The 23,617-nt window shown below is 44.7% G+C and overlaps 1 long non-coding RNA gene across 1 annotated transcript; it reads right to left on the bottom strand.

Annotated features, from left to right (window-relative positions):
• Positions 1–7,942: 7,942 nt before the first annotated feature.
• On the bottom strand, positions 7,943–13,359 carry LOC130543969 (uncharacterized). Its single transcript, XR_008959775.1, has 3 exons — positions 13,152–13,359; positions 9,271–9,430; positions 7,943–8,117 (listed from the first exon to the last, which is right to left on the bottom strand). It is a non-coding gene; the product is annotated as an uncharacterized LOC130543969 (long non-coding RNA).
• Between the last annotated feature and the right edge of the window lie 10,258 nt (positions 13,360–23,617).

Here is a 23,617-nt window from a genome sequence, read left to right on the forward strand (position 1 = left end):
ATGTGTTTTAAATAAAATACTTTGTTTTCAAATTTCCTGCATCTGTTGACAGCTGGTTAAATATTGCCTCCTTTCCCAGGAGAATCATTATCTTGGTAGTTAATGCTAGGAACTGCTCATCACTGCCTCTTTCTTTCTCCCTTTCAAGGAATTTATCTAGTTGTTTAGCTCATATTTAGTGACTCCCTTCATGTCATATACATTCTGCGAGATGCTGGGTGCATGGTAGTGAACACAGGGCATGGTTCCTGCCTCCCGAGAATTTAGTCTTAACACAGAGACAAGTACTTAAAATGTTGGTCTAGAACGTATATGCATGTATATGTTGTGTATATACACATAATACACATTCGTGCATGTGCACACACACACAAATTACAAATTGTGATAAATGATATTAAGGAAAGAAATGAGAGACCTAATTTAAATTGGGCTGGTTGGGAACAGCCTTCCTAAAGATGTGACTTTGGAGCTAAGACCTGAGACTAGGTTGGACCTAGAAACTAGGAAAAATGAATTCCAGGGAGAGGGAACAGGCTGTATGAAGGCGCTCAGAGAGTGACCTGTTTGACAAACTGGAAGGAATCCAGGGTGAGGGATAGGAGTGAGCGTGAGCCACGCAGCCATGGGAGGACTCCAGGGGTTTGCTAATCGTACAGTGAAAGGAAGTGCAGGTTGGTGAGATGAGTTCAGGTTTAAAGGGATCGTTCTAGCTGTGGAATGGAGAATTGGTTTGAAGGAACCAAGGGGGAGAGGTGTTTGCCATAAAAATGGAGCAAGGGAGGAAGGAGGATGAGGGATTCACATTGTCTTGAGGGGAGAATTGACAGGACCTGCTGATGAATTAAATATGGGAATCACAGAGAAGGAGGTATTAAAAAATGACTTTTTTCCCTCTGATTTTTGTCCTGACTGCTTAGTGAATTTCACCTTAGGTGACCTTTCTCCTAGGACTATTGAAAGGGTTCAGAACAAGTCTCCCCAAAATATGCCACTGTAGCATGAGAATTATTTTGAGCTAAGGGCAATCAAAATCCAGCAGGTTAAGGAAAAACTGTTTACCACCCCCTGGACTGCCTGAATTTACACTGAAAAGGGAGCCTGTACTAGGAAGAGAGTATTAGCAGAGATTCCTCTCCTACTGAAGAAATTTACAGACCTAATTGGGCCATCTTTGTTTTTCAAACTTCTCTCCCTTCCAGTGAATGGCCTTCCTCCCCTTTGTATCCCCAACCCCTCTCCCTCCCCTCAGCTCAAGCCAATTACCTGGCTGCCTCTTGAGTCTACATATCTCTACAGAGGTGTCCTGATTGTACCTGATTAAATTTGTTCTTCTCCTGTTAATCTGTCTTATATCATTCTAATTGTTTGAACAGGCAAAGAACCTAGAAGGGAAGAAGGGAAAATTTTTCCACCCCAACACCGTGCAACTTGTCTCACTCCGAATCAGAAATAAGCTGAGTTAGTTTTTCCCCTCTGCTGTAGGACCTGGACTGGGGGAGGCTAGGCAACTCCACAGGAGGTATCTCTGAGAGAATGAATACCTGCAGGGATATTTAAACTCCAGGTCTTTATTTTTTTTTAAGTCCAGATCTTACAAAAAACAATGTAATAATTTGAAAGTGGCTGAAACCACAGACTGTAATAGTGATCATTCACAGGTGTTACATGTGAGGAACTATTAGAGATATAAAATGAGTTCTCTTAAAAATATCAATTCCTCTTTACTGAGGAAACTGGCTTGAACTCTGAATTAGTGTCAACAAGGAAATGGTTCTGGCCTGGAATTTGCTTCTCCTCCAGATCTGGGGATATTTTTGTCTATTTGATTGGTTGCACCATATTGTCTTGCCCCAGGACATCTGGGTAGGAATATTCATTTCTTGGTTTTAGGACTCTCAGGAGTGACTCCTTTCTCTGCTTCTGCAAATATGTCATGTGCACTTTGAATAATGGGTCTTTGTCAATTGACCTCCACGGGAGGCTTTGTTTCTCTCCAAAATGCTTTTAAAATGTCACTGTATATTTTATTAGTAAGTAGTCATAATTAATAACAAGTATAATAGCTACTATGTACTGAATGCCAAGAAACTACGTTTAGTGTTAGACCTAATCTCGCAGGGTGGGTGTCATTGTCCTTCGTCAAAGTCAAATAGGCTGTGAGTGGGCGGAGATGAAATCTGAAGCCCGGCGGGGCTGCTCCCAGAGCCAGAGCTCTTGACCGTTGCCTGAGGTTCTCTCTCCAGTGGCCACTCTCAGGTGTGATTTAGGATCCCCATGAGCTTTGGCAAGGGGAGGGATATTTTAAACCACCAGAAGAGGAAACAGGGACTTCCTCTTTGGCACCCCACCTGAATTTAATTTAGACTTGTATCTGTAACATCCTGTGGGCTGCTACACATCCTCTTTGATTTTCTTTTCTTTTTCAGTTTTCCTCCGTTATATTAAAAAACAAACCCTTTTCTCCAACTTCATCTTTATCATTCCCTTTCCAAGCCAAAAAGGACAATTGACTCATCACGGCAGTTCTATTTAAAAAAAAAAAAAAGTCTATTCTAGACTTGGTTCTGCCATATGATGATTGTTTTCTAATTTCTAATTATGGATATTATCTTAGATGAACCATTAACAGCTTCTTCACGTCAAAGCACAGTGGCTGGTACAAAACAGATGCATCATCTGCGCTAGTTGGTGTTGAATCCTAAGGAAGGAGGAGTTAGGCATTCATTCACTCGATAAGCATGTGTTGAGGACCCTCTCTATTCCTGCTGCCATCCCAGGGGTCGGGGGTGCAGTGATGATGCTGAGATTTAAAATACCCACAGGCACCCGACTTCAATTCCCATCTTGCTCTGCCCCCCACCCCTACATTAACTGTGAGGCTTGGCAAATTGCTTACCTCCCTTAGCCTCTGATTTCTCACGCAACAGTTAGGGCTCATCAGAGGATCTATTTCATGAGACTGAGGAGGATGGACTGAGAGTGCATACAAGGCCCTTAGAACAGTACCTGGCACATGGGAAGTGATCAATAACTGTCTCTGGTATTATTATGGAAAGGAAGATCAAGGGGAGCTGGACTCCACCTGCCAGTCTAAGTTAATCAATAAGCACGCACATGTCCGTGTGTGTGGGATAGGGATTTCCAATGTTGGGGAGAAGAAGGATGAATATGTGATCTAAAAGTATTTTTATAAAACTAAACAGTACATCTTCTGTATGACACAAACTATGGAAAGTAAAGCTCAGCAATGTTGTTGACATTAGACATCGTGGATCTTCAGAGTGAAAGCAGGAGGGCAGAGCGCAGTCTAAGACAATTTCTGCAGACTGAAATTTCAGCTTGTCCAAAGGGATGACTGAGTGAAGAATAAGCCAGCTTGAGCCAAAGGCTCTCCGTGCCCCTTGATGTTTTCCGTGGTAAATGAATCTGTGAAGAAAGGACAGATTTCAATTTTGATATACATTTAAACAGTGCTATGACCCAGCATTAACTAGATTTTCGGAGTGAAGACAGACGTGACCCAGAGATGTGTGGACCAACAAGTAGGCCGGACGGAGCCAAGCATGGGACTTGGCCGCCATGGCCATGTTGCTGCTCGGCAGCCACCCGCAGCTGGTGTTGGGCTGAGGTTTGGTGTGGAGTCCAAGGCAGAGCTTCGGAAGGATTCAAGTGCAGGCCGGAGTCCTGTGGCTCTCAGCATGGGGTGAGTGGGTAGGCCTGACCCTGGAGGTCAGGATGTTCCAATAAGCAAGCAGAACACGGCTGCAGAGAGTGGTGGAGGCAGTGTTCAAAGTCCGGCCAGACGGGCAGCTGACCTCAGAGGGGAGCTTCAGGAGGGAGCAGGGTCCTAATCTCTGGGTGAGGGCACAGGGAAGGGGACTGGCCAGAGCAAGGCAGATCTTGTTTATAGACCTTGAACCCCAACCCCTCCCATAGCTAGGTCTCTGTAGCAGGGGTCAGGACCCAGAACCTACCACGGACAGCTAGAAGCATCCAGACAACCTCTATTGAAGAGCCTCCTAGATGGGGAGGGATGGGCCTGTTTGTAAGGGCCTGATGTCACTTGCTATGAGGAACGGAGAGGAGCAGAGGCCGAAAAACATAGAATTCCTTCCAGAAGCCGCACAAACAACTGCTACTCTCGTTTCGTCTTCCTGTTTTCTGGTTCTATTTAATTATTACTAGTACACCACATTGTTTTACTTAGTAAAAAAACAAACAAACAAATCCAATATATGCTATTAAAACTACCCCTGCCTCTAACCATAGGATCTAAAATGCCCGGGGTAGCTCCGAGCTATAGTCAACTTTATTGCTTTCAATACATGGAAGTCATAAAACCGACTTAATTTTTAAAAATAATTTTTATATGTCTTTGCCATAAATTGACAAATTAAAGACAATCCTCTGCACTTCACATTTTCCACTTTTGGTTTGGAAAGCCAGCCCTGTACTGAGGAGTCTTCAAACAGAGCATACTTGTTGGGTTGGAAAGTGGTCATGCGGGTGACATTCTTTCCAGTAGAAAAATGCGTTCCAAATTTGAAACAGCCACACTAGAAGTTCTTCTCATCAAGATCTGTTTGGAATACACTATAGCACTTATCCAGAACCTTCTGTAAAATGGTGCTCATAAAGGTCAACTGTGGTGGAGAGCAGGAGAGGCTCTTCCAGCCCAATGCCTCCCCCAAAATCTAAAGCCACTGAGCCCCGGGTACTTTATCCTTGAAATCAAAACAGGACGACCACTACTAGCCTTAGTCGTGTAGTCCTTTATGCCTGTCCACTGGTATCCCTCCCCTCCTTTGAACAGTGTCTCCTTAGTATCTTTCAGGTGTCTGCCATCAGGTGTGAGTGTTAGTCCCTGAAGGGTGATCAAGTCCATTGGTCATCCTTTCTTCCTTCCGTTCTCACAACCTCTTCTCTGGGATATAGATTCCCTGTAGAGCACATGCCACGACCACCTGCCTGGGTGTCCAAGTCAGACATCATGGCGTCATCCTGCTGCAGGGAAGAATTCATGCTTCCATGGAAACGTGCATTGTCTAGAGGACCCAGCTCTGAGTATTCCAGTTGCATGGGGTAACTGATAGATTGCAGAATAATCCTTAGCCGTAGATGTGCAGATTCGGTTCTATCTTGTAGAGGTCGGCTGAATTCTCTTCACTGGTTTCGCCTCCATTTGGACATTCATTTCAATATTCCTCATCTATAAATGTGTCTATTTTTCAATTTCTCCCTGGAACCACTTATAACATCTGCCTGGTTTCTTCTTTATGGGTAAAATAAAATCTTTAACATGTGTTCATCTTATATCCTTATGAGTCATGATTTTACCTTTTTTTTCTTTCAAAATTGTCTCTTAACATCTTCTTTTTCTCACTCACAGCTACTCGTCCTTCATTTTATGCACTCGGCGCTCTCTTTTTAAATGCCTCTAATTTGTCTCTTTCCCTGCAACCCACCGCTGGCCTTCCAGGTCGGCTCACTGACATTTTTCATGCGGATAACCGCAACAGCCCCCTAACTGATACCCTGTCTCCTGCCTGGTGCCTCCATCCTGCCCCCCACACTATTGCTCCCCAAACTGAAATCCCAGCCTGTCCATTTCCACTTAAAACTCCTTGAAGACTTTGCACTACCTTAGACCCCCAAGCTGGGCGGTCTAAAAGCTGGGCCTTGAAGATAGGCGGTGAGCTGGGCCCTGACCTCATCTCTGTCACCTACACTGTCCTCCTCAGCCGATAGGTGAGCACAATTTCTTTCAATACCTTTTAACACCCCGCTGACTTCTGGGCCTTTTCTTGCGCTCCTTCTGCTTGCCTCTCCTTCCCATCCACTGCAGCTGGGCTAGCTCCTGGGTACCCATCATGTCCCAGCTCAGATGCGTAGGGGAGGAAAAACTCTTTTCTGTTCTGCCATCTGAAGTTCAACATCTTGGGCCTGCAAATAAAAAAAAAAAAAAGGCTGAAGGGAAAGGAGTTTGGGGCTTCTGAGCAGGGGAGGTAATAGGGTGGGTGTCTGGGGGGTGTAACTGAAAGATCTCGGACTATTACGTAACCACGCGGACAACTATAGAATGGGGCTCCTACCTTACCGATATGGGGGGGGAGATGAAAAGAGTTAACATACACAGAGAGCTTAGAATAATGGCACGTAGTAAGACTTGGACAAACACTAGCTTTTGATAATAAGCCCCCACATCGAAGAGGGAGGCAAGTCATTGGGATATCAGATGCCCATCTGAAAGCCGCCTCTCGGTGCGTGCTTGTGAGCCAAAGCTTGCAAATCCAGTTGGAGATTTATTTCAAGGAGTTTCTTTTATTCATGTTTGCCGCTCTCCCTTACGAAAGATTTGTGTGTTCGTGGTCATCTTCAAAGAGGGCTTTGTGGCCAGGGCAGAAGCAGTTGCAAGGCGAGGCCAAGTCATCCGGCCTTTGTGAATCTTGTTCTATGTGCAAATGTCTCATCTTGTGTGTTTCTTCCTGATGGCTTTCGGGAAATTCCTCACGCTTTCACGTCCCATGCTTCGCCTCTCTTGATGCCCCCTCGAGTGCCCCCTCTCTGCCCCGCACCAACCTTACCCCTCCGTCTTTCAGTTCTGGGCTCTTCCTGGTGAACCGAGGTGAGAGTCGGCAGTCTGGGACAGGCCGGTGGCCGCTGTGGCAGCTGTAGTCAGGAGAAGCCAGACCAGACTTGGGGGGGGAGTTTCTGCCCCCTTATACTTTTGCTTTCCACAAACTGTTTTGCAGCTGGGTTCTGAGAGTAGACTAAAGACTGAGCTTGCACCATGAGAAAAGCCACATTAACCTTGCAGCTGCATAGAGCGGGAAAGTATGAAGCCCGTCGTCTCCAACAAAGCATTTATCCAACCCCCTCATGATGTCAGCCCCGGAACGGGATCCGGGGAATACATTACATATGTAGCTCTTATTCTGCAATTTGATTCTTCCCTGTAACAAAGTATCACAGACATCTTTCAGATCAGTATTTATTTATTTTTATTTTTTTAAAGATTTTATTTATTTATTTATTTGAGAGAGAGCATGTGCACACAAGCGGGGGGAGGGGCCGAGGGAGAGGGACAAACAGATTCGCCACTGAGCTTGGAGCCTGATGTGGGGCTCAATCCCAGGACCCTGAGATTGTGACCTGAGCCAAAGTCAGACTCAACCGTCCGAGCCCAGGCGCCCCCTCAGTTTCAGTATTTGTGGTGACACTCTATTCCTCTTGAGGGGTATGTGGTATTTGTTGAATGAATGTACCATATTTTTTTTTATTATTCCCCTTGTAAATGTATTGGTGTATACATGCGTAAGCATTATCGTAGAATACATATCTAGATATGGGCTTCTAAATTCCTAGGTACCTATATGTTAAAGTTTAAGAGGCACTACAAAAATGCCTTCCAAAAAAATACCAATTTATTTGTCTACTACCAGTATATAAAAGTTCAGTTTCCCCCACACAGCGAAACTTTTTTCTCTCAATATAAGGAGGAAAGTGCTATACTTTAGATTTTTATTTCTTTAGCAACTTGCATATCGTTTCACAAATCCTTTTGCTATTTGTATTTCTTTTATAAATTCCCTGTTCTTATCCCTCACCTTCCTCCCGCCCTTTTTTTGGTCTTTTCTTCAGGTTTGTAGAAGCTCTTTGAATAGTGTGGCTGTTGACCTGATACCTTATGCATGCTGCACACGCTGTCTCCTCCCGGTCTACCTCTTGTCTTTTAATTTGCTTTTGTTTGCCTCTTTTTTGTTGTTGCCAGGCAAAATCTTTTTTTAAAAATTGTTATTATACATTCACATCTGCACATTTTCTTTTATGGCTTCTAAATTTTATGTCTTGCAGTGGAGTTCCCACCCCAAGACTATTAAACCTAATACAGAACCTTAAATTTCATATAAATAGGGGTGAGTCAGTTTGGTTCATCAGCAATATTTTATTAAAAAATACAGCCGCCAAGTGCCTTGAAGTACAGGCAATGCTCATTTGTTAAACTGACGAATGGCATCCTTTAAAGGGACGGTTCTTCACCAAAACACTTACACTAAATTGAGTTCTCCAAACTTGCAAGAGCTCTGTAAGTATTCCCGGTTATGTCACTGGATCTTTTTCAAGAGAGAGCAATGCAAAGAAAGAAAGAAAGAAAGAAAGAAAGAAAAGAAAGAAAAAGAAAAAATTAAAATCTTCATGTGCAAAAGGTGTATAGATGGAATCTTCTTGCTTTTCTCAGTGGGAGTAAATGTTGAGCTGCTTGTGCATAGGACCCTCTATGTGGTCATCTCCATGCCACATCCGAAGCGGACGGGGGAGGGGGGTGTTCTTTAGGGAGTATTCTCAAGCACTGGAAATCCGGGTGCCGTGTGTTTGGGGACTCATGGAGAAGTTCGAGAGGCCTCTTGGGAAAGGTACCATGAGAAGTAAGGAGATGGCACAGTTTAGGGAAGTAAAAATCAATGATGGATGAAACTGGCCTGTCTTAGAACCACATCCTGGGCAGAATCTAACTCAGCGGCACCTGCTTCTAGCCCTAGTCCAACCCACACCTGCTGGAGCCGCCTTCTTCTAAACAGCCTCAGCCTTTCTGCTCAACAGCGTTCATCTCTGGCAATGAAAGTGTCTTTTAAAAAGCAAACAGCTTTTGGATATTTCATGGCCTTCCTCCTTGGATATTCTGAAGGGTTCGGGAAACCAAATCAGAAGATGGAGTACAGAAGACCTAACAAGGGGACACCCAGGTGGTATGGTCGGTTTTGGCTCAGGTTGTGATCTTGGGGTGCTGGGAGTCTCAGCATGGAGTCTACTTGGATTATCTCCCCTCCTGCATCTGCCTCCCCACCCCATGCATGTGCTCTCTTTCTCTCTCTCAAAAAAAAAAAAAAAATTTTTTTTAAAAGAAGACCTAACTTGGCCTGCTGCATGACTTGTTCCCTGGGGCCCAATACTGCTAGACCCCTGTGTGTGGGCATGAGGCAAACTGCCGGCTTCATTGGAGGGGGGCCCTGGGTGGCCTGAAGCACCTGTGAGCCTGGTCCCCAAATGGCTTGGGGATGCAGCTGACACGCACTCACGGGTCTTGGTTACAGGTGGGTATGAGACGTTTGGAAATAAAGTGTTCTAGGCAACTAGGGAACCACAGGGGATTCTCACTGTCTTCAGGCTGATTCTCCTCCAATCCAGGACTGCCTTCCCACTTCTGTTTGGAGGCATCACAAAGCCACCTCTGTCTCAAAATGCCCCTGCTCCCTCATTCCCTCTCACCTCTCATTGCCTAGATTGTTCTTCCCTTCTTGAAATGTTGTTCTCAAAGCAGCCCAGGGGAGCAGTGGGGCTGATGGAGAGAAGGAGAAGAGCAAACAACGAAGGGGAGTCTGGAGCCCACGAGCAGCGTCCGCACATTCATAGGAGAAGCGGGATCCCCCTGGAAAATGGGCAAATGCTATGCACCGGCAATTCACAGCGTGTATTTAGTTTCCTAGAGCTTCTATAACAAAATGCCACAAACTGGAGGCTTAGAACAACAGCAATGTATTTTCTCACAGTCCAGGAGGCCAAAAGTCTGAAGGGAAGGTTTCAGCTAAGCAATACTCTGGCCCCTGCAAAGGAAGGATTCTTCCTTGCCTTCTGCAGGTGTGGTTTCCCCAGACATTGGTTGGTTTCTGGCAGCACAGCTCTGATCTTCATATGGCATTTTCCCTGTGTCTTTCCCCACAGTCTACCCTGTGTGCATATCCATGTTTGTGTGCAAAGTTCCCCTTCCCATAAGGACACCAGTCATACTGGAGTAGAGCCCACTCCGATGACCTCATCTTAACTTGGTTATAGCTGCAATGATCCTGTCTTCAAATAAGGTCATAATCTGAGGTACTGGGGATTAGGACGGTTTAGTCCATGACACAGAGGAGCAGTTTTAAAAAGCTAATAAGCTTATGAAGGGGTGCCTGAGTGGCTCAGTTGGTTAAATACCCAACTCTTGATTTCTGCTCAGGTCATGATCTTAGGGTCCTGAGATCAAGCCCCACGTCAGGGTCTGTGGACAGTGGAGAATCGGCTTCAATTCTCTCTTTCTCTCTGCCCCTCCCCCTGCTTGTGCTCTCTCTCTCTCTCTCTCAAATAAATAAATCTTTAAAAAATAAAATTAGCTGATCTTACAAAGAGATTATCAAAACCATTAGCAATCAGAGAAATGGAAATTAAAACAAACACGTTCCTCTTATCAGACTTGTAAACATTAGAAAGTTGGTAATCCCAACTGTTGTCTGAAAAGTGAAGACAAAGGAATACAGTGGTGGGAAGACCTTCCAAAACTCCTAGCAGATTCCTGAAACCATAGATAGTCTCAAACCCTATATACACCATGTTTTTCCCATACATAATACCTATGATAAAATTTAATTTATAAATTAGGCACAGTGAACGATATACACTAACTAATAATAAAATACAACAACTAATAAATTGTAATAAGAGGTATGCGAATGTGGTCTCTTTCTCTCTCAAAATATCTTATTGTACTGTACTTGCCCTTCTTCTTCGGGTAATGATGTGAGGTGATAAAATGCCTATATGATTAGTGTGGAGCCTACTTAAAAAAAAAAAAATCCCAGCAGTTTGGCTTCTAGGAGTATATCCCAGAGAAATTCCCACATAACACCATAGTGGGACAAACCTAAAGATGTTTACTGTAATCTTATTTTTGGTGGTGGAGAATTGGAGGCCACGTGGATGTCCACTGGGAGAAATGAGAGTAAAATGTGATAGATACATAATATAGGGTATCATTCAAATTAGAAGCAATGGCTCAGATACAGAACCAAGAACATAAGAACATGGATAAATCATAAGCGTGTAGTGTTAGTTAACAACAGCAACAACAAAAAGTAAGAAGCAAAATGAGAAATAAAATACCATAATTTTTAGAGAAATCAAAAGTATATACATACCTTTTGATTATGGTGTTAAGTATAAAAAGCTATGATAAAATGTCATAGAACCATACATCAAGACATTAAAAAAAAGAAAAAACACTCCATGCAAAAACTGGTAACATTGGCCTAAGATCTGTTGTCCAGTTAGTTGTTTGATGGTAATGTCAATATCTGGGTTTTGAGAATGCATGATAGTCAGGTAAGATGTCACCATTGGGAGAAGCTTACATGGGACCCCTCTACTACTATTTATTTTTATTTTTATTTATGTTTTTTAATTTGGGGGAGGGAGGAGCAGAGGGAGAGAGAGAGAATCTTAAGCAGGCTCCCCTCCCAATGTGGGCCTCCCTCCCAGGACCCTGAGATCATGACCTGAGCTGAAATCAACAGCAGGCTGCTTAACTGAGTGAGTCATCCAGGCACCAATCGCTACTATTTTTTTAGATGTTATCTAGTGTGCGTGATAAAATGTAAAAGTAAGTACAATTTGCTATTTTGATCAATTTGCAGCGTACAGTTCAGGGGTATCAAGTACATTCACATTGCTGTACAATCATCACCACTGTCCTTCTCAGAACGGTTTCATCATCCCAAACTGACTCTTCATACCCATTCAATAATAACTCTCCATCCCCCCACCCCCCAGTCCCTGTTAACCACTCTTCCACTTTCTGTGTCTATGAATTAGACTACTCTAAGCGCCTAATTTAAGTGGAATCATATATTTGTTCTTTGTGTTTGATTTACTTCACTTAGTAAACATCTTCAGCATTCACCCATGTTATAGCATGGATCAAAATTTCCTTCCTTTTTACAGTTTAACAATATTCCACTATAGGCATATACCGCATTTTAAAAAAATCCATATTCATCTGTTGATGGACACTTGGGCTGTTTCCACTTTTTGGCTATAGTGAATAACGTTCTGAACATTGGTTTACAAGTATCTGAGTCCCTGCTTTCAATTCTTTCGGGTATAGACCTGGGAGTGAAGCCGCTTGGTCATATAGTAATTTTATGTTGAGTTTTCTGAGGAAGTACCAAACCATTTTCCAGTGCAGCTGTAGCATTTTATTCCCCTACCAGCAATACAGAAGCTTTCCAATTTCTCTACATCTTTGCCAATGCTTGTTTGTTTTGGTTTGGTTTGGTCTTTTGTCTGTTTTAAATAATAGCCATCCTGCTGGGTGTGAAATGGTATCTCTTTGTGGTTTTGATATTTCTCTAATGAGCAATGATGTTGAACATCTTTTCATGTGCCTCTCTGTACTATTTTTTTTTTAAAGATTTTATTTATTTGTTTGTTTGTTTTAGAAAGAGAGAGAGCATGGTGGGGTGGGGGAGGACCAGATGGAGAGGGAGGGGGAAAGAACCTCAAGCAGACTCCATGCTGAGCTGGAGCCTGTCACGGGGCTCAATCTCACAACCCTGACATCATGACCTGAAACAAAACCAAGAGTCAGACGCTTAACTGACTGAGCCACCCAGGTGCCTCTGTACTACTTCTCTTATTATGTCTCGTGTGTCTATAATTGTTTCAAAATGAAATTAAAAGCTCATGTATATCATTTAGAGATCTATCTATCCATATATTCATGTATATCACAAAAGAATACCATCTTGCAAGAACACATGCAAATAAAAAGATACCCAATAAACGGATTAGAATGGTTGCCTATCAGCGGAAGTGACTGGAGTTTGGAGATAAAGAGAATTAAAAACAAAGCAACAGAGGGCCATTGAGAAGACAAAGATGATCTTGTGCCATGAACTGAGGTGCATAATTAACTCAAACCTTTGCACAGTAAATTCAAAAAGAAAAATAGAAAGGAAAGGCAGAGAAAACCCATTTTTAAACCCACGTCATTTCTGGTCCTGCCTTCTCCTCCTCTACAGTATTGGCTGCTATTTAGAAGACTGGTTTGTCTTCCTTAACCATCAGGCCTCTTTTCCCACTGGCCCCTTCGTCCCCCCACCCACCCACCCCGTCAGCCCGCAGAGAAATCCAAGCTGGGGAGATGGGCTGGGTAAGTCTCCGTGGTCAAGAGAAGCGTTGGCAAGAAGCAGCAACCACGTGGCTCCCCGTCCCACAGTCCGCCAGCTCTGGGGCTTTGGGCCTCAGCTTCCCTTCAGGAAAGTGCAGGAATTCATCTTCTCCAGGGTCCCTTCGAGAGGTCACATTCTCTGACACTGAAGTTCAGGGTGCAACCTTACCTTCATCAACCCTCCCTGGGCCAGCAGAACACCCAGGCCCCGGGGTGCTGCTGCCACGGGTAGTAACAAGAAGCGCTGGTAGGAACCACCCCCATTTGCAGGTGGTCAGAGTGGACAGGTTGTTCTTTAAAAGGTGACCTCGATCAGTCTCAAACCCGGGGAGGAAACCAGGGGAGGTTAATTTTTCTCAGCGAGCTGCCACCCAGACAGCTTCAACCTTCTCTTTGGCATTTCAGCATTTCCAGTGCCGGTTGAGACCAGTTGGTACAGAAGGAGGGAATTTATTAGAGGGTGTTGTCAATTTTTAAAAATCCAAACAAAACTCAGGGAAGGTTGAGCCAAAGGTTGTAGGTTGGGGCTCAGAGAGTGAAAGACTGTTTGTTTTAACTCCATTTAAATAGTTGTCTTCTTTTAAATAAATACCACCAATAGCACTTGCCAGAAATCAATTTTAATAGCACCTATGTGGGAGTCTCAGCCCGAAGTACTGGAATGGAGAGGCTGACAGCCCATCTAAGAGCAATTTCCCTCACCAGGACGCAGGAGGGGAGCCTGGGATCCATTATTTACACTACAGCGGGGACACTTACCGTTCTGTTTCCCTTAGGAAATAAGGAGCTGGTAATCTTTTAATTAAACAACTTGGATTGTTTTTGGGGGGACTACTGCGCCACGGAGGCAGCTCTGAGGAGAGGGGATGACAGAGGGGGCTCTGCAGGACGGCTCCCCGGGCTGCCTGGGGAGCTCAGCCCTCGGGCTTGCAGAGCCTCCCTCTCTGAACCTGCAAAAACGACTTGGCTCCAAAGTCACCTCGATGAAAGTCAATTTGCTCTGGAGGAAACAAATTCAGAGATTAGAGGCACAAGTTCTCATGGAAATTTACAGGTGATACATGCCCCGCAGGAGGGCACCCTTTTTCTTTGTTAGCATCAAGGCTCAAGATTCAGAATAACAAACAAGCAACATTAGCTGGAGGGGAAAATAAATAAATTAAGGAATTCAAACTGCATTTCCCAATTTACTTTAGAGAGCCGGCTTTCAGTATATAAATCAGCACTTGTTGGAGTTTTTGCCTTTTAAAACATGGCAGAAACAAAAGGTAGGAGGTGAAAAAATGAAAAGACGTATCATTTGAAAAAGAAAATCTATTACATATGGGTTGCTTTGAACTAATCTCAAGGCAACTGTCTTTAATGCTACTGGAAAACATAAAATGGGCATACGTGATAGTATATTTAAGCAAGAGTATAACAAAACTCCTGTTTGTTTACAGTAACCTGAAGCAAATCTTACACATGCTGGTGCACTAGGGGAAGACCCCTGAACTAAATTGGCTGGAATTTGCACCCAGTTGGACCCCACAATTTTTAAAAGGCGTAGGAAGTCAAGCAGGCCCAGAGGCCTTTTGAAGTCTTTACCCTGCCCTCCCCGTGCAGAGAGACCACATGCAACTGGGCTAGAGGCAAAGAACTGAGGAGGGCAGACTGCCCACAAGCGTGCGCGCGTGCGCACACACGTGCACACACAGGCACGCACACACACGCGTGCACACACAGGCACGCACCGCTGCCCACCGCCTGGCATGGCTGGGCTGGCACCTGGTCCACCTCGGTGAAATTCCTCCAGCGTCCTGTGTGATTTCTCCATGAAAAAGAGTGCTGGGTATCACTAGGAGCGAGCCCCAGAGTGGCTCAGGGGGGATCAAAGACTCCAGGGTCCTATGCTCTTCAGAACACAAGTTCTGGAAGCTGTTCTAGCAACTCCCAGAAGCAAAGGGAGGAAAGTCTGCAGTTTCGTGGTTTGGGAGGGGCTGCATCCTTTGAGTCCCTCTAGGAAATGAATGGTGTTAACATACCACCATTCTGGAAATCCTGCTGCAAAGAATCCTGTTTAACTTGGAGATGGTTTTTAAGATAGCCTTTCAGGAAACAGCAGTTTGCAAAATGCTGTTGGGCCGTCAGGGGTGGGAGGGTTTCCTGGGTTTGAGAATGTAACCCCTCCCTTAAAAATGGCCAGGTGAGCACCCAGAAAGAACCCTGCCCAACTCCTCCCTCCCATCTGGGTGAGGAAGCTGAACAGAACCAGGACTGGTCCCAGGGGACAGAATCACCCACTGCGTGATTCCTTCATAAGGGTCTTGAGTAATGTCAACTGCCCACTTGAGACAATAGGTGCCTGGACAAGCCGGAACACCCACCTTTTTGTTCAGCCCTTGACCTGGTGACTGCACAACTTTGAGTCTGCAACTTTTGCCAGAAGGAAAGGAAGGGCAGGTATGAGCCCCTGGAGCGTGCCAACTCCTCCTGGTTTGTGCAGGACTCTTCCAGGCTTCGCAGGGAGGGCTTCCCATCTCGGGACTCCTCTCTGTCCTGGGCAAATTTGGCCACCTTCGCTCTCTCTAGAAAAATCTAGTTTTGGAAAGAAAATAAGAGCTAGAGGTTCTGCTCCAGGGGCTATAAAAGCTTGCCTTTATCTTGGTAATTCGCTTTCTGCTTATTTTTGTTACTTCTTATCTGTTTCCTGGTAGTAAAGCTCTTAGAAAGAAATTGGACTGTGGGCGTGCTGGGGCTAGGTAGGGTGTGGTGGCTGGGACGCCGCGCCCACTTTGCAGCTGGCTCCAGGGAGAGGAAAGCGTTCAGACTGGAGTGGCTGATGGCAGCTCCCAGGCTGCCTTGTGGGGCCAGTGGGAAGGACAAACCGGGTGCTAAAGGAGCTGCTGGGTGGTGGGGGGTGGGGGCCCTAAGTGGCTCAAGGGTGAGTGAGACTTCCCTAGGGGCAGGCCCTCCTGGCAGGTCTCCAGCATCGCTGGCCTTTCACTCCTCCCTCCACAGCAGACACCTTCCCCGTTGTGTCAGTGGGTGCATTAATCTCAGGCTTTGCCTCCTGTCCAGAAGGGAGTGAGGCCCGGGGCCAAAACATAATTTGTTTTCAGCTCTTCTTAAGCTGTACTTCTTTTCCTTCCCTCCTTTCTTTCTCTTTCCCCCCCTCCCTCCTTTCTACATTGCCTTGCATCATCTTTATTTCCGTTTTTAGGGCTCGATTTTAAGAGTCGCACGACCTTAAAGCCCAAGTGCCACTACTGCCCCCTTGTGTGTCCTTGGTGGAAGAACTTAGGCCCAGGGTTGTCCACACACCTGGGGAGAACCAAAGACCTTGGGATGCAGAGAGCCGTGAACGGAGCTGAAAGGCTGTTGACCACATAGCGTTGGCAAAGAACATACATGCCCACTGGGGCGACATTTCAGGTGCAGTGGCCCGACCAGCATCCGGGAAGCCATCCAGCTATAGCTGAGGAATTCCCTGAGAACACACCTTGATCTTGTCTAGCTCCAATGAGCTTGTGTGGGTCCTTATTGCGAGCTCTGGTGCGCACACAGGGCAGGCCTCTATCTGTCTTGCTCAACATGGAATTTTAATGCTTAGCACAGCACCCGACCCATATCTGTTGGGATATATGGGAGTCAGACCCAAATCACACTTACATGCATATCATAATTCTGTATGCACATATAACAATATTTATCACAGTGTTTGCTACATGCTAGGAACTCTTCTAAGTCCTTTGTATGTCCATTTTCTGTATTTGTCACAAACACCTTCTAAATTATTACCCCTTTGGAGCGCCTGGGTGGCTCAGTAGGTTAAGTGTCTGCCTTCGGCTCAGGTCATGATTCCAGGGTTCTAGGATCTAGTGCCGCATGGGGCTCCCTGCTCAGCAAGGAATCAGCTCCTCCCTCTGCCCAACCCCCCCCCCCCCCCGGCTCCATGCTTGTGAGCTCTCTCTCTGAAATAAATAAAATCTTTTAAAAAATATTTTTAAAAATTAAATTATTACCCCTATTTTATAAATGAGGAAATGGAAGCACAGGATTGGCAACTTGCCAAAAAGGCATTGGTGGAGTCAGGATTTGAATCCAGGCTACCTGGTTCCAGGGCATTCCTATGGACACTTACACTACGCATCTCCCCTTTATACGCATCTACGTTTAATCGTAGTACAGAGCATCCCCTGTAGCACAATAAAATGCATTTGCTAATCGAGAAAAATGATACATTCTGCTATCCTTTTCTGAGTACTTGAGTACTCAAAACTATTCCAGGATTCCTTAATATTCTTACCTAACGAACACTCCCATCAAATGGTGTGTATGTATATGGCAAAGGGGAAGGTTTGGAAAAGTATTAATGTGCATTTCTCTTTTGCCATCCTGAGTGGCAGGCTTTGGCTTAGTTGGCCCCAAGGATCGACTTGCTGACTTGCCGTGGCTCGAGGGAGGAGGAGTGTATGGGACAGGGAGATTCAGCATATTATAGTGTGCCTGCAGGAAAGATGAGATAGCATTCAGCCCCTGACATGCAAATGAGAATGAAAAGAAGATTTTTCCAATGCATTCCATCTCCACTCCCCTCTCCTCTTTAACACAGCCCAATCCTGGATAACCCCGTGGGGAGAGTTTTGCTAGGGAGGATAGACATGATATGACAGTGAGAACTGAGATTTATAGAAGGGGGGAAATCCTGATTCTTCCAGCCCCAGGGGATTGTGGAGAAGAGGTCTGTAGAGGGAGGTAGGAGACCCAAAACGAATTGTGTATGTCCAGATTTTTGCCTCATTTCGCTTTAGTCCAAGTAAGGAGAGAAAAAAGCCAAAGGCAGAGGAAGGGCTCTGTCAAAACAAGATATTCATTAGTACCCTGAAAATCTCTCAGATCAATTCTCAGACCTGCCCAGCTCACCCTAGATGGCAGTCCTGTCTGTTACACTAGGGACGGAGGCTCTGGACGGAACTGCCTTAGGCTGTCCGGGATCCCTGCTGCAGGGTGCTGAGCTGAGAGCGGTGGGCATTCCCTGGGGCTGCACGCAGAGGTAGGGTAACAGGACATTGGTGCTGAGCCTGGGACTGTGGGGGTCTGTGAGGGCAGAGGGCCACCAGGATCGCAAGCTGGCTGCAGGAAAGAGTTCTATAGCAGCGAGGGTTGAGTGAATTTGGGCGTTGGTGAGCCTGAAAACACCACCAGAGCAGTGCTCAAGCCAGAAAAGACCCGGTTGTCACCTACACGAGTCACCGAATGCTGGTAGAGCCGTCATGTTTCCTTCAAACGTCTAGGTGTCTACAGTGGATCAACTGGAGGAAACGGAAGCTGTCTGAGAGCTGAACACCTTCATCTAAGCGATCCGGGACACTTCCTCAAGCCTCGTGCACATTATCAGACTGGATTTAGTTTTACATCAGTTTGGACACGTAGCTAAAATTTTTTAAATCATAAAAATTGTGGGAGGCCAGATTACTTGTGAACAGAAGGCAGATGTGCATTTTCCTACGTGCAGGTTAAAGTGTGCAATCCCGGTAAAACATAGACTCCCAGGCAGGAACATGCAGGACCGTGCCTATATCGATTCTTCTGTTTTCACTCTGAGTTGTGTCCTTATTATCTCGATTATTTGCTTTGTTCGTGTCCCCCACTTCCTGAGTAATGGCAATGCCTTTTGGCACAAAGATTATTTTGTGCTAAAGACAACTGAGACCCACAAAAAAAGTTCTTTACTGCCCACTCCTACTGTCTAAAAATAAAGTATAAACTTCCCCTTTGGTAAAGGTGCTTCCAGACCAGGAAGAGAGATATTCTCGAAGACAACTCATCACCTGAGAGACTGTATGTGCCTAACAAGACAAGCCTCGTTTACCATATATTCCCTCCCCTTCTCACAATTTGTTCTCCCCTCCATCTTTCCAGAAGCCCAAACCCCTTTTGCTTTGTGTAGCCTAAGATGCTACAGAAACCTCAATCAACTGGCTGTCACCTTGTGTCTCATTTCTTGGTGAAACTCTTGTGTGTACAAACGTAATTAATTTTTTTTCTGGTTAATCCATCTCTTATCAATATGATTTGTGGACCCAGCCAATGAAAAAGGTTTTTCCTCCCCTAGAGCCCCATCTCTCAGACCCCAGCAACCACTATTCTACTTTCTGTCTCTACAGATGTACCTATTCTGGTCTTTTCAGCTACATGGAATCATATGTGACTTTTTGATTTTTGTTGTTGTTGTTTTAAAGATTTTATTTATTTGTCAGAGAGAGAGAGAGAGAGAGCACAAGCAGAGGGAGAAGCAGGCTCCCCACTGAGCAAGGAGCCCGATGTGGGACTTGAATCCAGGACCCTGAGATCTGACCTGAGCCAAAGGTGAACGCTTAACCAACTGAGACACGCAGGCGTCCCTGATATGTGACCTTTTGTGACTGGCTTCTTTGACTTAGCGTATTTTCAAGACTCATCCACGTTGTAGCATGGGCCAGTGCTTCCTTCCTTCCTTTGGCTGAATAACAGTCGGTCGTGTGGATGGACCATATTTTGTTCATCCATCGATCAATGGACATTTGTGTTGCTTTTACTTTTTGGCTATTATCAGTTGTGCCGCTGTGAGCATTTGTGTACAAGTTTTTGTGTGGACATATTTAATCTTGAGTTTATATCTAGAAGTGGAAATGGTAGGTCATTTGAACACTTCTCATTTCACTTTTTCGGACCCGCCAAACTGTTTTCCAAGTGGCTGTTCCATCGTACGTTCTCACTGGTGGGGCACGAGGTTTACTAATTTCTCCACATCCTCATCAACATTTGTTACTGTCCTTTCTTCTCGTGACAGCCATCCTCGTGGATGTGAGCAATATCTCTTTGTGTCACGTATCTTTTTGAAGTTTCCTAAGAGCTAACTTTTTGGGTAGTTTGCAGACATTTCTCTAAGGTTCTTATATTCTTAGCCTTGCTTCACGATCCTTTTTTTTTTCTTTTAGTTTAGTAGTTTACTGCTATATCGTTCATGACTCTAAAATAAACACCTCTATTTAGACTTTTTTGGGAAAGTGACCAATCATATGACCCTATATATGAAGTAATTTTAATTGCTTGATAGAGAGAGCTATTTATCTTGAAAGCCCCAAAGTAAAGTTATCACAGGTCTCTAGGGATTCCCTCGCTAGTGGCATGGGGTAATTTTCGTGTCCTGTCACACTCTGTATGACAGATGTGTGACCAAACCTTACTCCATTAATAACTTTACTTTTTAATTGAACTTTTACCCGTCACGGGCGGAGGGGCAGGGTATATGGCTAGTTCTGAGTTAATTACAACTGCCGTTATTTTTTATTTGCAGTGCCTGAGCCAGCAGTAAAACAGCAAGTTAAGTCACATTTGCGATGGGACCATGACTCAATTAGTGGTTTTGAATAATAGGCAATAGTAATTAAGGTCATGGCCATTGCCGCTGCAGCATTATGTGGTAGCCCGGCTCTGGCAAAGGCTAGCTTGTAACCTGTCTCCAGGGAGGGGCTTGAAGGGAGACAGAATAAACCCGGCGGCGGTTCTCTCCTTCAGGATTCTTGCCAACTGGGACTGGAAATTCTTGAGGAGATCTTAAGTAATTTTCCCACACCCAGTTTATCAACTTCCGTTTCGGAAGCTCAAAATTCAACATTAAACTCATAGGTCCTACAGGGTCATATTTTCAGTCCAGTTAACAGTGGCTCTGAAAAGCCAGGCTTCTGAGACTGAAAGGCATATGCAAGTATTAACATGTACCTGATACCAGGGTGTGCAGGGGGAAGTTAATAGCGCTTTCCAATTGGCTTTGCAAACCCAAGCCTGTGAAATTCTTTGTAGGCTAAGAGGGAATGTGTCCTTCTTCAGGATAAGACGATTGAGGCACAGCATGGTCATGTGACTTGGGTGTGACCCCTGCAAAAGGGGTCCTGGGCGAGGCATCTGGTTCTCATTTCAGGTTTTAGCTGCTTACACTACCACCTTCAGAGCTGCAGCTACTTAGACGATATGGGCCGCTGCCTCTAGCCTGATATTTTATACTAGTGGTAGAACGTCTTTACGGAATTTAATCCAAAGGGTGAGACATTATGAACGTTCGGCTCAAGAATGGCTACAAGAAATTGGCCCAGACTAATGGTCTGAGAGCTATTAAAATGGACATCACACCATCCTTGAAAATGAAATCACTGGATGAGGGATGGACTGTGTCTGAGGGTCATCCTCTTTCTCCCACACACCTAGCTTCTCACACTTCTGGTCATCTGGAAACCCAGTCCTCGTCCGCACTGAGGGCAATACAGTGGTTTCCCTAAGTATGCTTCTCTGGGCCATTTGGAGATATGTCCTCCCCAATTTGCAGTGATTCTGTTTGGAATCACTAGGCCAATGAAAAGGCTTTGTGCCTCCTCAAAATTCATATATTGAAATCCAAAGCCCAAAGATGATGGTACTAAAAGGTGGGGCCTTTGGTGGTGCTTAGGTCGTAAGGGATGACCTCATGAATGGGATGTGTGCCCTTATAAAAGAGGCTCCTGCGAGATCACTCACCCTTTTCACTGTGTGGACATAGCAAGACGCTGGCTATGAACCAGGAAGCAGGCTCTCACAAGAACACAACTACACTGGTACCCTGACTTTTAGGCTTCCCGGCCTCTAGAACTGTGAGAAGTAAATTTCTGTTGTTTATCGGCTGCTCAGTCTGTGGTATTTCATTATAGAAGCCCAAATGAACTGATGCTTAACATAGGTGTATGCTATAGGAATTGAGAGGAAGGTCAGGGAAGGCTCGATGAATGGGATTTGAGTACGGATAGTGAGCTGAGGTAGTTGGAGATAGTATCAAATCCCACTGTAAAGATTTTGAGGCATTAAAAAATGCTGAGCAAGAAAGGAACATGCAGAGAGTGTTAGGAGTAGAGAAGCCATGGAGGCTACAGAGAAATCCAGAGTAGCTGCAGGTAAGGCACAGGTAGACTCCAAATGAACAAAGAAGCTCAAAGACAGTCTAGGTTTAGTTAGCTTAGATAAAGTTTTTAAAGATTTAATCTTTAAGTAATCTCCGCACCCCATGTGGGGCTTGAACTCACAACCCTGAGATCAAGAGCAGCATGTTCCATCAGCGGAACCGGCCAGATATCCCTCAGCTTAGATATTTTTAAAGAAATGTGCACTTGCACTTACCCTCCCTTTGTATCTTCCTAGAGTTTAAAAGATGATTGCTCTTTTGACTTTCAGGACTCCTACTTTCTAATTTGATGTTAGAAATCAGTCAGGATGGAGTGGCTTTATAATTACTAAAAGAAAGGTCCCAAGTGTTTTGCCCTGTGGTCTGGAAGGAGGGAGGTTGAAATGAATTTTCATACATTTTTTTGGAGATGGAAAGATTCCCCTGTGGAGGGTAGCAGGATATGCCACTACACAATAGGCCACTTTGACAGAAAGGTTATTTTGAGCTGAAGGCAATTGAGACAAAGTAGATAGAAGAAAAGTTCTCCACCCTCCTCCTATTTGCCTAAAAGCAGGACATAAGTTTGTAAAGGTGTCCTACCTTCCTTGCTGCCAGAAAGGACAAAAGATAATCACCAGAGACAACCTTAGACCTTCATCAGCTGGGAGAGGGCACCAGAGGAATCCTCACAGCAAACTTGACTAACCAGCCCTGATCTTCCATTGGTTTCCCCAGATAATTGCCTTTCCACAATTTTTGCCACCCTAGAAACTCACAGTCCTTCTCCTTTGTCACTTCTTTAAAAACTTACTATTCTTTTGTTAAGATGCTATATAAGCCCAAGTTCTAGCCACCCCTTGGAGTTACTCACCTCTGGATACTTCCACTTGTATGCGTGATATACATGCTGATAAACCTCTGCTTTTCTTTTGTCAGTTTATCTTTTGTCAGTCTGATTTGCAGGACCCTTGGTCAATACATCTAAGACAGGTAGAAGGAAAAGATTTTTCTTCCTTTCCTATACCTGGCTTCTCACAGAGGATTTCTCTCCTATGGAAAACCATTCCTCAATGTTCTCCTAGAGACCCTACTATGTTCCACTATAAGAGTTGTTTGTGTTTTGTTTGGTTTGTTTTGGTTTGTTTTCTGAGCGATAATTAAGCAAAGTTTATTGAGCAATAGTACAAAGCTCCCAAAGAGGGAGGGGACCCAAGAGAGTTACCCTATAACAGTTATTTTTGATCAATGGAGGTTAAGTGGACAGGTTTATTAGTCCACTCAGGCTGCCATAATAAGATACCACAATGGGGGGGAGGCGGTGGCTTAAACAATAGTAATGTATTGTCTCATGGTTCTGGAGGCTTGAAGTCTAAGATCAAGGTGCTTTCAGGGTTGATTTCTGGTGAAAGCGCTCTTCCTGGCTTACAGATGGCTACCTTTTCATTGTGTCCTCACAGGGGCTTTCCTCTGTGCTTTGTATGTTGTGGGGGGAAGAGGAAGAGAGATATCTGATATCTCTTCTTATAGGGACAAAAGTCTTATAGGATTAGGGTCCCAGCCTTAAGACCTCATTTAACCATAATTAGTTCCCTAAAGTCCCTATCTCCAAATACAAGCACAGTGGAGATTAGGGTGTTAGTGTATGGATTTTAGGGGAAACAATTCAGTCCAAAACAACAACTCAATTTTAAGGGTCGATC

This window comes from Ursus arctos, unplaced genomic scaffold, assembly GCF_023065955.2.
Source record: "Ursus arctos isolate Adak ecotype North America unplaced genomic scaffold, UrsArc2.0 scaffold_17, whole genome shotgun sequence".
NCBI classification, from domain to species: Eukaryota; Metazoa; Chordata; class Mammalia; order Carnivora; family Ursidae; genus Ursus; species Ursus arctos.